The 14,004-nt window shown below is 42.8% G+C and overlaps 1 protein-coding gene across 1 annotated transcript in view; it reads left to right on the forward strand.

Moving 5' to 3' along the window:
* The first annotated feature begins 10,520 nt into the window (after positions 1–10,520).
* The window catches only part of LOC137369819 (zinc finger protein ZFAT-like), a 359,810-nt gene continuing 356,326 nt past the window's right edge, over positions 10,521–14,004 (forward strand). Inside the window, exon 1 of the mRNA XM_068031379.1 lies at positions 10,521–10,874. The gene's annotated coding sequence lies outside the window, so the exon portion shown is untranslated. The remainder of the gene's footprint in view (positions 10,875–14,004) is intronic.

Genomic DNA, 14,004 nt, shown 5'->3' on the forward strand with positions numbered 1-14,004 from the left:
TTGCGAGGTGAAGAAAGACCTTGGTTCAGGACACCTCCTACAACACGAACAATGTCCTGACAACAGAGCAGTATGCTTTTACTGCAGAAAAATAGGGCATTTCAGTAAAATATGCCAAAATAAAATCTCAACTACCTCAAGTTCTAAACGAAAAGCATTTTAGAAGACTGGTTAATGAGGTTAAACAACCTTCTGCAATACAGCAATGGAAACATTTTCTTGGCGAGATCAATTATCCGAATCAGGCACTTTGGTCTGCAGACACATATGTCAGTGGACATAGCACTAATTTCAAACTCGATACCAGAGCCAGTGTAACAGTCTTATTAGATAAAGAGTCATGGCTTTCCATACATTTTCTGCAACCAACAGAAACTCAGTTACATGGCCCAGGAGGGGTTGAACTTGAAGTAAAGAGGAAGTTACAGGCAACATTTCAGCACAAGGGAAAGCAGATATTAGAAACACTTCATGTTCTAAGAAATCAGGAGTTCTCACTCTTAAGTAGAAGAGCTTGTATTGACCTTTATCTTATAAAGAGAGTAGAACAAGTTAAACAAGAAAAATCCAGAAGTCATTTTCAAGAGGACTTTCTGAAATTGTTCACAGGTCTAGGGAGACTGAACCGGGACAGAGGGAGAGCACCACCCCCCCCCACCCCCCCCAACTCCCACCCTGATCTGAGCACTGCAGAGAGTCTGGACTCCACCAGAGAGGTTCCCCCCAGTGGAGAGAGAATCCGCAAAACACAGCACAACCCGCCACACCACTCAAAGACTACCAGAGCGAGAAAGGGAAATGTATCAAGTTCCTGCAGGAATTCTACACGGAGAGAGAACTCGGGAAGAAGCAAGTCCAACAAATTCGTCGGGCGCAGAGGCAAGATGATGAATACATCCAGGTCTGCCAAAATTGTGAGCAAGGTTGGCCACAAAAGAGTCCCAAGGGTAAGAGGATGGAAATCTTCTTCGAACACAGAAGACACTTTATCATAGTGGATAATTTGCTGATATATGACATGAGATTGGTGATTCCAGAGTTACTCAGAGTAGAGATCTTGGAGAAAATACACCAAGTCATATGGGCATAACTAAATGTAGCGCATGGGCTCAGGCATCCGTGTGGTGGCCAAGAATCTCAAAGGATATCGAAAAACTGATTTTGAATTGTGCCGTTTGTGCAGTTCACAGACAGGATCAGAGAGAACCTCTAATTTCAATGCAAATCCCAACCATGCCGTGGGAACGGTTGGCAATGGATTTATTCTTCTTTGATGGAAGATCCTATCTAATTATATCCGATTGCGTCTCAAGATGGATCAAGGTTAGATGGATGTACACAACAACAACAAGCAGTTTTACTAGAAGTTTTCGCAATACATCGTATGCCTAATCAGATAGAATCGGATAATGGATCACAATTTTCAAATGATTACTGTGCGGAAAAATGTGGATTTGTTCATCCAACAAGTTCTCCTAAGTATCCACAATCAAATGGAGAAGCTGAGCAAGCAGTCAGAACCAGTAAAGCTATGTTGAAGAAAAATCAAGATTTTCAATTAGCACTTATGACATGTAGAACTACTCCATTATTATGCAGATTAGCACCAGATGATGCAAACTCTTAATGGGAAGAAAATTTCTAACGCAACTTCCAATTCTACCTAAGAAATTACTTCCAGGGTTACAAAGCAAGGATTATCAGAGAGTACAAGACAAAGAAAAATCGTATTGACACAAAAAGACCCATAATTATACCATACCAGAAACCTACCGAAGTTGTCAGAAGGGCAAATGGTATGGGTATGAGACCAAAACAGAAGAGTAATTCTCCAGAAAGAGGAGAATCACCAGCGATCTTATTTACTAAGAACTCAAGAAGGTACGATACAGAGAAATAGAAGGAATCTTAGCCCTTTACAGCAAAGACATTAATCGGCCATACATTTAGACAAATCAGGCGTTGAACCAGAAATTCAGAAAGCAGCGAATACTGCAAACCTCAATGATGGCCGTCCAAGTCAAGACACGAGAGAAAGACTACCAATTTTCCACATCTGACAACAACAATATCAGGGAGAGTTGTGAATCCTCCTGACAGATTGAGGGGAAATGGGGTAGTATCTAAATAAAAAAGTGAATGTATGTAAATATATATTTGGATAAAGACTTGGGGAGAGATGTAGTATAAGGGTCTGAAAGGGTAGAGTGTAAAGAATAACTCCCACCATGATCATGTGAGAGAGACCCGAGAACAGATACAGTGTGGCTTTTGGAGGAGTCGAACAGGCTGGTGTGGAGTTGTAAATAGTTGTAATGAAATAAAGATTAATGTTTAGTTACTACAGACTAAAACTCGCTCTGGCTAGACTAAATAAGGTGGCAGCGTACAGAACTAATATATAAAACTCCCATATCCTTTGATTCCCTGAGTGACCAAAATTAGAGTCATAGAGTGATACAGCACTGAAACAGGCCCTTCGGCCCACCGGGTCTCCTACCACCTACCTACACTAGGGGCAATTTACAATGGCCAATTTACCGATCAACCTGCAAGTCTTTGGCTGTGGGAGGAAACCAGAGCACCCGGTGGAAACCCACACGGTCACAGGGAGAACTTACAAACTCCGCACAGGCAGTATCCAGAACCAAACCTGGGTCACTGGAGCTGTGAGGCTGCGGTGCTAACCACTGCGCCACCCCTCGGCCTGAAATATACTCAATGATGGAGCATGCACAACTCTCTGGAGTAGAGAATTGCAAAGATTCACAAACCTTTGAGTGAAGAAGTTTCTCCTCATCTCAGTCCTAAATGATCGACCCCTTATCCTGAGACTGTGCCCACATGTCTAGATTCCCCAACCAGGGGAAACAGCTTCTCAGTGTCTACCCCGTTAAGCCCCTTCAGAATCTTAAATGTTTCATTGAGATCACCTCTCATTCTTCTGAACTCCAGAGAGTATAGGCCCAATTTACTCAGCCTCTCATCATAGGACAACTCTCATTCCAGGAACCAAACTAGTGAACTTTTGTTGTACTGCCTCCAATGCAATACATCCTTTCTTAAATATGGAGACCAAAACTGCACACATACTCCAGGTGTAGTCTCACCAAAGCCCTGTACAATTGTAACAAGACTTCCTTATTCTTCTACTCCAATCCACTTGCAATAAAGGCCAAGATGCAATTTGCCTTCCTGGTTGCTTGCTGTACTTGCATGCTAAGTTTAGTTTAATTTAGAGATACAGCACTGAAACAGGCCCTTCGGCCCACCGAGTCTGTGCCGAACATCAACCACCCATTTATACTAATCCTACACTAATCCCATTTTCCTACCACATCCCCACCTGTCCCTATATTTCCCTACCACCTACCTATACTAGGGGCAATTTATAATGGCCAATTAATCTATCAACCTGCAAGTCTTGGCATGTGGGAGGAAACCGGAGCACCCGGAGGAAACCCACGCAGACACAGGGAGAACTTGCAAACTCCACACAGGCAGTATCCAGAATTGAACCCGGGTCGCTGGAGCTGTGAGGCTGCGGTGCTAACCACTGCACCACTGTGTAACTTGCTGTGTTCCTTGTACGAGTACACCCAAGTATTTCTGAACATCAACATTTAGAAGTTTCATGCCTTTTAAAAATATTCTTCTTTTCTGTTCTTATTACCAAAGTGAATAACCTCACACTTCCCCATATTATACTCCATCCGCCACCTTATAGCCCATTCATCTGTCTATATCTCTTTGCAGCCTCTTTGTGTTCTCCTCACAGCTTGCATTCCGACCTAGCTATGTATCATCAGCAAACTTAGATCCATTACTCCCAGTCTGTCTCAGTCATTAATATAGATTGCAAATAGCTGAGGCCCCAGCACTGATCCTTGCAGCATTCCACTAGTTCCAGCCTCCCAACTTGAAACTGCCCTGCTGTCTGCTTCCTGTCCGTTAACAAATCCTCTATCCATGTTCATATATTCCCCCTGACTCCATATGCCCTTATCTTGTGTATTAGCCTTTTGTGTGGCATCTTATCGAATGTCTTTTGGAAATTCAAGTATAATACATCTACTGTTTCCCCCTTATCTAGTTGCATCCTCAAAAATCTCGAATAAATTTGTCAAACACAATTTCCTTTTCTAGACGACTGTCTCAAGGTTAAAAAGGATAACTGCACTACAATTGCTTCCATTTGTATCATTTGCCTTACTGATTGTGGTTCATTTTCAATAGATCACAAATTTAGCCCAGGAGACACGAGAGGAACAGGGGCCTAATTTAAATGACAGTGTCACGTTCCCATTTTAACAACAGACCCAACCAAGGCCCACATGGTCTTCAGCCTGCTAGCAGAAGCTGGCTGCAACAAGGATCCAGGCCACTGAATGCCAAGGAACATGTTTCTTTTTAGTCTTTAAATGTTCTTTGAAGACCAGAAGGAGCAGGAGTGCTCCACCTAGCCGCACAAAAATGCCTTGGGTCAAGCATTGTGAGTTCTGCTTGGGTGTATTCATGGAAGGTTTTATCACATGATCTTCTACCTTGAACCACCCTATCCCTAAACTCTCATCATTGGTCCATCCACCAGTCATACTGCCTTTCTACAACAATTGGAAAAGGAACAGATTCTTTCTTATCCAATTGAATTCATCTTGACTTAGTGACACAGCCTTCTTTTCCCAACTTTTATATTTTTAGAACTAATACATTTCATTGTTCAAAGAAAATAAAAAAATTGTTTAACATCCCTATCATTTGTCTCCTACTGCTGTGTCCTGGAGATTAATCTGAAATTCCTGGAGCCTCCAGGACAATCCTGGAGGGTTAACAACCCTACTTGGGCGTCTTTCTGCCCTGGGCTTTCCCCTCCCTTGCCGTGCTACCCCATATCTGTACTTATCTTGGAAGGGACCATTTCCAATGGGCCCTAACAACAGCCTGACAACCAATTTCACACATCAATGGTGATATCATTTCCATTGGCTTTGGGCAAGAGTCAGATTCAAGATGCAAATGATGCTCAGGGGTTGTAGCCAGGAATATTAAAGCTCCCAATGCACGCTTTGTTTGAGCCTGGTCTCTATTGCTCATTATATCATAACCCCATGTGGTTACTTTTACCTGCAACTCACCAGCCTTATTTACAGTGCTCTGTGCATTTATGCAAATGCACTCCAAACCTGCCTTAGTCTGTTTTACATTTCTCCCAAAATTATCCCTAAATTCATCTCTCTACCTCTTCTTCCTCCTTTAAGACACTTCTTAAAATCTATAGTGGCAGTAATAGAGACCTGCTCAAACAAAGAGAGCATTGGGAACTTAATATTTCTAGCTACAACTCCTGAGCCTCATTTGATCAAGCTTTTGTCATCTGCCCCAATATCTCCTTGGTGTCAAATTTTGCTTTATAACACTCCTTTGAAGCACTTTGAGATGTTTTATTACGTTAAAGGCAGTCGATAAATACATGTTCTCTGTTTCCAAACTACTCTGTATTCAAAGGTTATTGTCCCCCCAAATGCTCTTTGCACTTTGTCTTTCCACTCTTCATCTTGCTTTATCCTGGTGATCCTTGCCCGACCAAATTAGTTTAAACCCTATTTAATACTCCAACATAAGAATTATTTTGTGTTAAACAAAATCTGGTGATCTTAAATTTAAAAAGTTGGTTTTCAATCTGGATATCTCCACCAAATCCATTAATAACCTTGTTCCACAGATCAATATCCCAAGTTGCCTTCAATGAATTAGCATGTCCTCCTCCCTATTGTCCCTATTGTCGTCATTGCCATCTGGACCTCACTGACTCACAGCTTGAACAACTTTCATTGCACAACCATTGAAGGTTGCAGGGCAGGTGGAAAAAGCGGTTAATAAAACATACAGGATCCTTGACTTTATAAATAGGTTACAAAAGCAATGGAAGTTACAATAAATCTGTATAAAATCCTAGTTTGGCCTCAAAGGGAGTATTGTTTCCAGTTCTGGGCACCACACTTTAGGAAGGATGTTAAGGCATTAGAGAGGGTGCAGAAAAGATTTTAGATTAGAGATACAGCACTGAAACAGGCCCTTCGGCCCACCGAGTCTGTGCCGACCATCAACCACCCATTTATACTAATCCTACACTAATCCCATATTCCTACCAAACATCCCCACCTGTCCCTGTATTTCCCTACCACCTACCTATACTAGTGACAATTTATAATGGCCAATTTACCTACCAACCTGCAAGTCTTTTGGCTTGTGGCAGGAAACCGGAGCACCCGGAGAAAACCCACGCAGACACAGGGAGAACTTGCAAACTCCACACAGGCAGTACCCAGAATCGAACCCGGGTCCCTGGAGCTGTGAGGCTGCGGTGCTAACCACTGTGTCACTGTGCTGCCCCATTTCTGAGAATGGTTCCAAGCATAAGGGTTACGTGGATAAGTTGGAGAATTTGGGGCTGTTCTCCTTGGAGAAGAGAAGATTAAGAGGAGATTTGATAGAGATGTTCAAAATCATGAGGGATCTGGACAGAGTACATGGGATAAAGAGTTCACATTGGGGGAAGGATTGAGAACCAGAGGATACTGATTTAAGTTTTGATTGGCAAAAGAAGCAGCGACGACATAAGGAAAATCATTTTTATGCAGTGAGTGGTTAGTGCCTGAGAGGGTGGTGGGGGCAGCAACTCACCAAGGCACCTTCCAAATCTGCAACTTGTACCACCTAGAAGGACAAGGGCAGCAGATGCATGGGAACACCACCACCTGCAAGCTCCCCTCCAAGCCACACACCATCCTGACTTGGAACTATATCACAGTTCTTTCAATGTCACTGGGTCAAAATCCTGGAACTCCCTTCCCAACAGCTTTGCTGGTGTATCTACACCCCAGGACTGCAGCAGTTCAAGAAGGCAGCTCACCAGCACCTTCTCAAGGACAATTAGGGATGGGCAATAAATGCTGGCCGAGCCAGCGATGCCCACATCCCACAACTGAGTAAAAAAAAAGAGATTCAATCAAGGTCTTCAAAAGAGAATTGGATAATTATCTGAAGAGAAAAGAATTGCAGGGCTATGGAGAAAATGCGGGGGAGTGGAACTAGGGCAGCTGCTTTTGCAGAGAGCAGGCACTGACACAATGGGCCAAATGGCCTCCTTCTGTGTTGTAACCATTCTATGATTCTATGAAAGGTTACTAACAGTACATTCGACAGACTCTACAAACGGCTGTGGAACAACCACAGCCTCAGAACACAGACCAAACTCAAAGTGTACAAAGCCGTAGTCCTCACCGCCCTTCTGTATGGTGCCGGGACATGGGTCCTATACTGCTGTCATGTATGCCTTCCAGACTGAGCTAAGGAACAAAAAAGGGGCAATCACACAGCTGGGAGTGTACTATAGCCCCCCAAAAAGAGGGAGATAAAAGAGCAGATATGTAGGCAAATCGCTGAGAAGTACAAGAATAATTGGGCAGTAATAGTAGGGGATTTTAACTAGCCCAATATTAACTGGAATAGTTTTAGTGTGAAAGGAATTGGGGGAGCAGAATTCTTGAAATGCATTCAGAAGAACCTTTTTGCCCAGTATGTAGCAAGTCCAACGAGAGAGGACGCAGTTTTAGATTTAGTTTTAGGAAATGAAGATGGGCAGGTGGAAGGAGTGGCAGTGGGAGAGCATTTTGGTGGTCGTGATCATAATTCAGTCAGTTTTAACATAATTATGGAAAAGGACAGAGATAGAACAGGAGTTAGAGTTCTCAATTGGGGCAAGGCCAATTTTACTAAACTGAGGAGTGATTTAGTGAAAGTGGACTGGAAACAGCTACTTGAAGGTAAATCAATGTCAGAGACATTCAAAGGGGAGATTCAAGGGGTTCAGAGTAAACATGTTCCCACAAACAAAAAGGGTGAGATGGCCAAATCTAGACCCATGGATGTCAAGGAGCTTACAGGGTAAGATAAGGCAGAAGAGGAAAGCTTATGTACGACACCGAGAACTCAATACTACAGAAAGCCGAGAGGAGTATAGAAAGTGGAGGGATGAAATCAAAAGCAAATTAGAAAGCAAAGAGAGGGCATGAAAGAATATTGGCAAGCAAAATCAAGGTGAACCCAGAAATGTTTTATCAATACATTAAGAGTAAGAGGACAACTAAGGAGAGAGTAGGGGCCATAAAAGACCAAAAAGGTAATCTCTGTATATGGATGGAAGATGTTGGTATGGTTCTTAATGAATACTTTGCGTCTGTCTTCACAGAAGAGGGGGATGATGCAGATATTGTAGTTAAGGAGGAGGAGTGTGAAGTATTGGATGTGATAAATATAGGGAGAGAGTAAGTATTAATGGGATTAGCATCCTTGAATGTTGATAAATCACCAGGGCCAGATGAAATGTACCCAGGCTGTTAAAAAAAGCAAGAGAGGAAATAACAGAAAGTCTGACCATTATTTTCCAGCCCTCACTGGATACAGGTGTGGTGCTAGAGGATTGGAGAACTGCTAACATTGCACCTCTGTTTAAAAAGGGAACGAGGGATAGACCGAATAATTACAGGCCGGTCAGTCTTACCTCAGTAGTGGGGAAATTATTGGAATCTATTCTGAGAGACAGGATAAACTGTCACTTAGAAAGGCGCAGGTTAATCAAGGATAGTGAGCATGGATTTGTTAAGGGAAGATCTTGTTTGACCAACTTGATTGAATTTTTTGAAGAAGTAACAAGGAATATAGATGAGGGTAGTGCAGTTGATGTGGTCTACATGGATATTAGCAAGGCTTTTGACGAGGTCCCACGTGGCAGACTGGTGAAAAAAATAAAATCCAATGGGATCCCGGGAAATGCAGCAAGGTAGATACAAAAGTGGCTCAGCTTTTTGCGACTGGAGGGCTGTTTCCAGTGGCATTCCGCAGAGCTCAGTACTGGGCCCCCTGCTTTTTGTGGTATATAGTAATGATTTAGACGGAAATGTAGGGGGCATGATCAAGCAGTTTGCAGACGACACAAAGATTGGCTGTGTAGTAGATAGCGAGGAGGATAGCTGTGGGCTGCAAGAAGGTATTTACGATCTTGTCAGATGGGCAGAAAAGTGGCAAATGGAATTCAACCCGGAGAAATGTGAGGTGATGCCTTTGGGGAGGTCAAACAAGACAAAGGAATACATGATTAATGTGAAAATACTGAGAAGTGTAGAGGGAGTGAGGGAGCTTGGAGTGAATATCCACAGTTCCCTTAAGGTAGCAGGACAGGTCATAAAGGTGGTAAGAAGCCCTATGGAATCCTTTTCTTTATTAGCTGAGGTATAGAATATAAGAGCAGGGAGGTTATGCTGGAACAGTATAAATCATTGGTTAGGCCACAACTTGAGTACAGTTCTGGTCACCTCTTTACAGAAAGGATGTAATTGCACTAGAGAGGGTACATTGGAGATTTATGAGTATGTTGCCAGGACTGGAAAAATGCAGCTATGAGGAAAGATTGGATAGTCTGGGGCTGTTCTCCTTGAAACATAGAAGGCTGAGGGGAAATCTGATTGAAATATACAAAATTTTGAGGGGCCTGGATAGAGTGGAGGTGAAGGGCCTATTCATCTTAGCAGAGAGGTTAGTGACTAGTGACCATAGATTTAAAGTGATTGGTAGAATGATTAGAGGGGAGATGAGGAAAGTTTTTCCACCCAGAGGGTGGTGGGGGTCTTGAAATCACTGCCTGAAAGGGTAGTTGAGGCAGAAACCCTCAACTCATTCAAAAGGAGTCTGGATATGCACCTCAAGTGCTGTAATCTGCACGGCTACGGACCAAATGCTGGAAGGTGAGATTAGAGTAGGTGGATTGTTTTTCGGCTGGCACAGACACGATGGGCCAAATGGCCTCATTCTGTGCCTTAAACGTTCTATGATTCTGGAGGGCTTCCATCAGCGCTGCGTCCACAGCATCCTGAAGATCCGTTGGCAGGACAGCATTACAAACACTGAAGTCCTGGAAACATCCAACATCACCAGCATTGAGGCCATCCTCCTGCAAAGCCCAGCAGCGATTACACCTTCACTTGCACCCGCTGTGAGAGAATCTGCCGGTCATGTATAGGCCTGACTAGCCACCAGCGGGCCTGCAACCAATGAGTACAACCTTCCCAAAATCTTCATCTGTGAAGAAATGCCAAGAGAAAGACATTGATCCATCAATCCAGATATGGACCCACCCTCTTCTACCTTGATTGATGACGCTAGAGCAAGGCGTGAGTTTATTGGGTACGTCTGATGTCGATCATAAAGGTAGGCGGAACGTTTACGTCATCGGAATGCAACTGTCCAGCCAGTCAATCAAGGCTGAGAATCCGCCCCTCTTCCACACCGATTGGTGGAGAGTGAGAGCTGCTTTGCAGTCTGATTGGGCAAGAACCATATCAATCTTAAAAGCGGCGGTAATGCCACGCGGACCAAGAAAGTGATGTTCCTTCCGAATGGTTCACGGAGGTGCCAGTCTGGGAATGGGCGGGGCGTTGTGGGAGTGACGGTTTGGGCCTAGGTGATATTTTTGTTGTGAGGGGAAACAGTAGTTTGGAGAGAGAAAAAAAACACTGGAGGGAAAAGGTCAAACGAAAGACGGAGGCGAATCGGAGACAGATTGACGGGGTCGGACAACCGGGAGCGTAAAAAATAATTACAGCATTTTATTTTGTACTTAAAAAGGACACTGTTTGTTTGGTGTCGGAGCCGGTGTGCGTCTGAGAGAGGAAGGTAGTGAGCGGTTGTTTTACGCCGGGCCGGGCGGCAGCTTCAGGGAGAGGCCGCTTCTTTTGCAGGGCCCTTCGTTAGGGACCGAGTGTTTTTCGATGAGCCCTGTGGCGGTGGCGATCGCTTTGACTGACAACATTTGGGAGGTGGGATAGGGTGAAAACCTTCGCATATCTTTTGATGTTTATTAATAATTTTATGTGTTTAATTCCAACTGGATTTTAAATTAAAAGCAAAATGCTGCGGATGCTGGAAATCTGAAATAAAAACAAGAAATGCTGGAACCACTCAGCAGGTCTGGCAGCATCTGTGAAAAGAGAAGCAGAGTTAACGTTTCGGGTCAGTGACCCTTCTTCGGAACCCCGGATTTTAAATTATCCGCGCTTGAATAAACAATTAAGTTTATTTGTAAATATTTTAACACCAGTTTAATTTTTTAATTCGGATTATTCAGTCTTGTGGGGTTGTTGTCCACATTTGGTGCATCTCTTTTATGTTATGGATAAATATCAGTATTAGATTTTGTTTTTGGTATGTTTCCAGCATTTTTTGCTCCCCTGAAGTATTAAAATTTCATTGATTCAAGGGATTGTTTTTCCTTTGCGACTGCCATTAATTTGTGACCTTATTTAGCTGAGTTATGGGCGGCACAGTGGCGCAGTGGTTAGCACTGCAGCCTCACAGCTCCAGCGACCCGGGTTCAATTCCGGGTACTGCCTGTGTGGAGTTTGCAAGTTCTCCCTGTGTCTGCGTGGGTTTCCTCCGGGTGCTCCGGTTTCCTCCCACATGCCAAAGACTTGCAGGTTGATAGGTAAATTGGCCATTAGAAATTGCCCCTAGTATAGGTAGGTGGTAGGGAAAATATAGGGACAGGTGGGGATGTGGTAGGAATATGGGATTTGTGTAGGATTGCTATAAATGGGTGGTTGATGGGCACAGACTCGGTGGGCCGAAGGGCCTGTTTCAGTGCTGTATCTCTTAAAAAAAAAAGTGTCAACTGCTTGGCATTTGCAGAGATTTCGTGTGAAGTATCCTAACCCCCCCCCCCCCCAATACTTTTTAATGTATTCTGCTTTTTATCTCCTTTTTGCCCCTTCCTAATAAGGCATAGGTCAGACTGCATTTTGATTTTGGATGTCTGATTGTTCATCATTTCTGTAAATGTTGAATCTGTCTTGAGTTCCATATAATGACTTTGTCGTGTCTTGCATGGGATGATTTGAGTTTGTGTGCATATTTTTATAAAACCAAAATGATTACCCATGGCACCACTCTTGGGTGGTCTTGGGTCTAGAATGTGATTTAACTAGGTGCTGTCCCTTTAAGACTATTATTCAGCTGCTGTGTGTGGGACAGTGGTCCAAATCTTGAGGTCTGTTAGAGTCCATAGGGAGATTCTTAAGATAGCTGGTTGATTTTCTTGGGTAGGCCAGGTTGCCTGGGTATCAGAAGAACAACAGTAAGTGGTTGGCATTCTTTCCCTTTTAGACTTTAGTTATGATTTTGTTTTTTATTTGCATCTATTACTAGATGCAATACATGTATGAGTCCTGCAGCATTGCTGCTGGTAATTTGGATAATTCACTGTTTTATGAGGACAAGAATGTTTTGCTGCTGTGGTGGATCTATGTCTTTGAGGCAACAAAGTCTAATTGTTAAGTAAACAAGCTCAGGTCAATTGTTCAATCATCTTGTCTGAGAACTTTGGGGACTGGGAAGTACTCGTAATATTTAGGCTTCAGATTTGTAAGAGAGCATTAGATCACTAGAAATCTGATCTGCTTTTCCTATGTTTGGAGAAATGATGCCTTCTGGTGGGAAAGAGAATTGTCTTTGGTACAAAAAGAATTAAAATCTAAATCACAATACATAATATACACTCAGCAGTTCAAATTAAGTTTGTGAGTTGATGTATGTGTTCCCATATTCAGTATATTTTGTCATGGTAAGTCCCAACTATAGCCATGGAACTCCGAGAAGATTAAAGTGTTGTATATTGAATTCTTCACACTTCAGAAACAGTTTTTTTTTAGCTTTTACTAAAGTACCTCAATCCCTGATATTCTAGGTGTCAGCCTTGGCTCAACAATAGTGCATTCAACTGAGTTAGAAGGTTGTGGGTTCAGTCTCACTAGCGATTTAAATCCATAATCTGGGCTGACACCAGTATAGTAGTGAGTGTACTGCACTGTCAAAGATGTCATTTTTCGGATGAGACATTAAACTGAAGTTCTGTCTTGTTTCTTGGATGATCATAAGAAATCCCATCCTACCATTCAGAAATGATCAGGGGAATTATTCTGGTATCCTGGCCAACATCACTAAAAATTGTTTAGTTGGTAATGTACCTCATTGTGCTTGTGGGACTTTGCTGTGTGCAAATTGACTTCATGTTTCCCTGTATGATCACAGTGACTACTCGTCAACAGTAATGCATTGACTGAAATGCTTTGAGATGGCCTAAGATTGTGAAAGGTGTTAAGCACAAATTCTTCCTTCCTCGCTCCCTCCATTTGAAAAATGTGTATTTTTCTATCTTGCCAGTTGCCGGCTCAACCTTCAGGGAAACCTTGGAAAAATATTGTTAATGCTAAACCATCATTGTTAATGATGATGGTTGACCTTGATGTGTAATAAATCTGCCACTTTTTTAAGGAAGGGAATTTATATCCAGCCTCTGCTTTTCAATGTGTGCTATGGTTGGATTTTCCTGTGGGTGGTACCTTGACTGCATTTTTTTTCTCCACTGTTTTGTTTTCAACTTACTGTATTAATGTGTATTTTTCAGGTAGACGTTTGTAACTCATCCAGTGGCCAGTTAGGTAAAGAGCCGTGCTAAGTTTATGCGAGGATGTCTTTGTAATCTGAAGTAATGGAAGTTGTTTCCTTTTGTTTATAGCCAGGAGTCTCCTGGTTCCCAATAGCAGAGAATGCAGTTCTTTTTACCGAGGCAGTCCTGGAGGTAATGGCAAGGTGGATTGACATTTGGTGCTGTCTGGGGAACCTGCCTCAGAAAATAGCAGTTATGCACCCTAGATTATTTACCCATATCCTGAAATGGCACTTGAACCCTTAACCTTCTGACTCTGAAGAATGCTACCATATGCCAAGCTAACAATAGAAAGAAATCAAAAAAGACTCAAATACGCTGTCTCTTCAGTTACTCCAATGGTCACACTGGACATCGTTAGCATTTTATTTACAATTGCCATGAATTGGCAGGAGTGAGCACTGCAACTGGTTTTGCAGGCACTCATTGCTGATGTTATTCTAGCG

Source organism: Heterodontus francisci, chromosome 5 (assembly GCF_036365525.1).
Source record: "Heterodontus francisci isolate sHetFra1 chromosome 5, sHetFra1.hap1, whole genome shotgun sequence".
NCBI lineage: Eukaryota > Metazoa > Chordata > Chondrichthyes > Heterodontiformes > Heterodontidae > Heterodontus > Heterodontus francisci.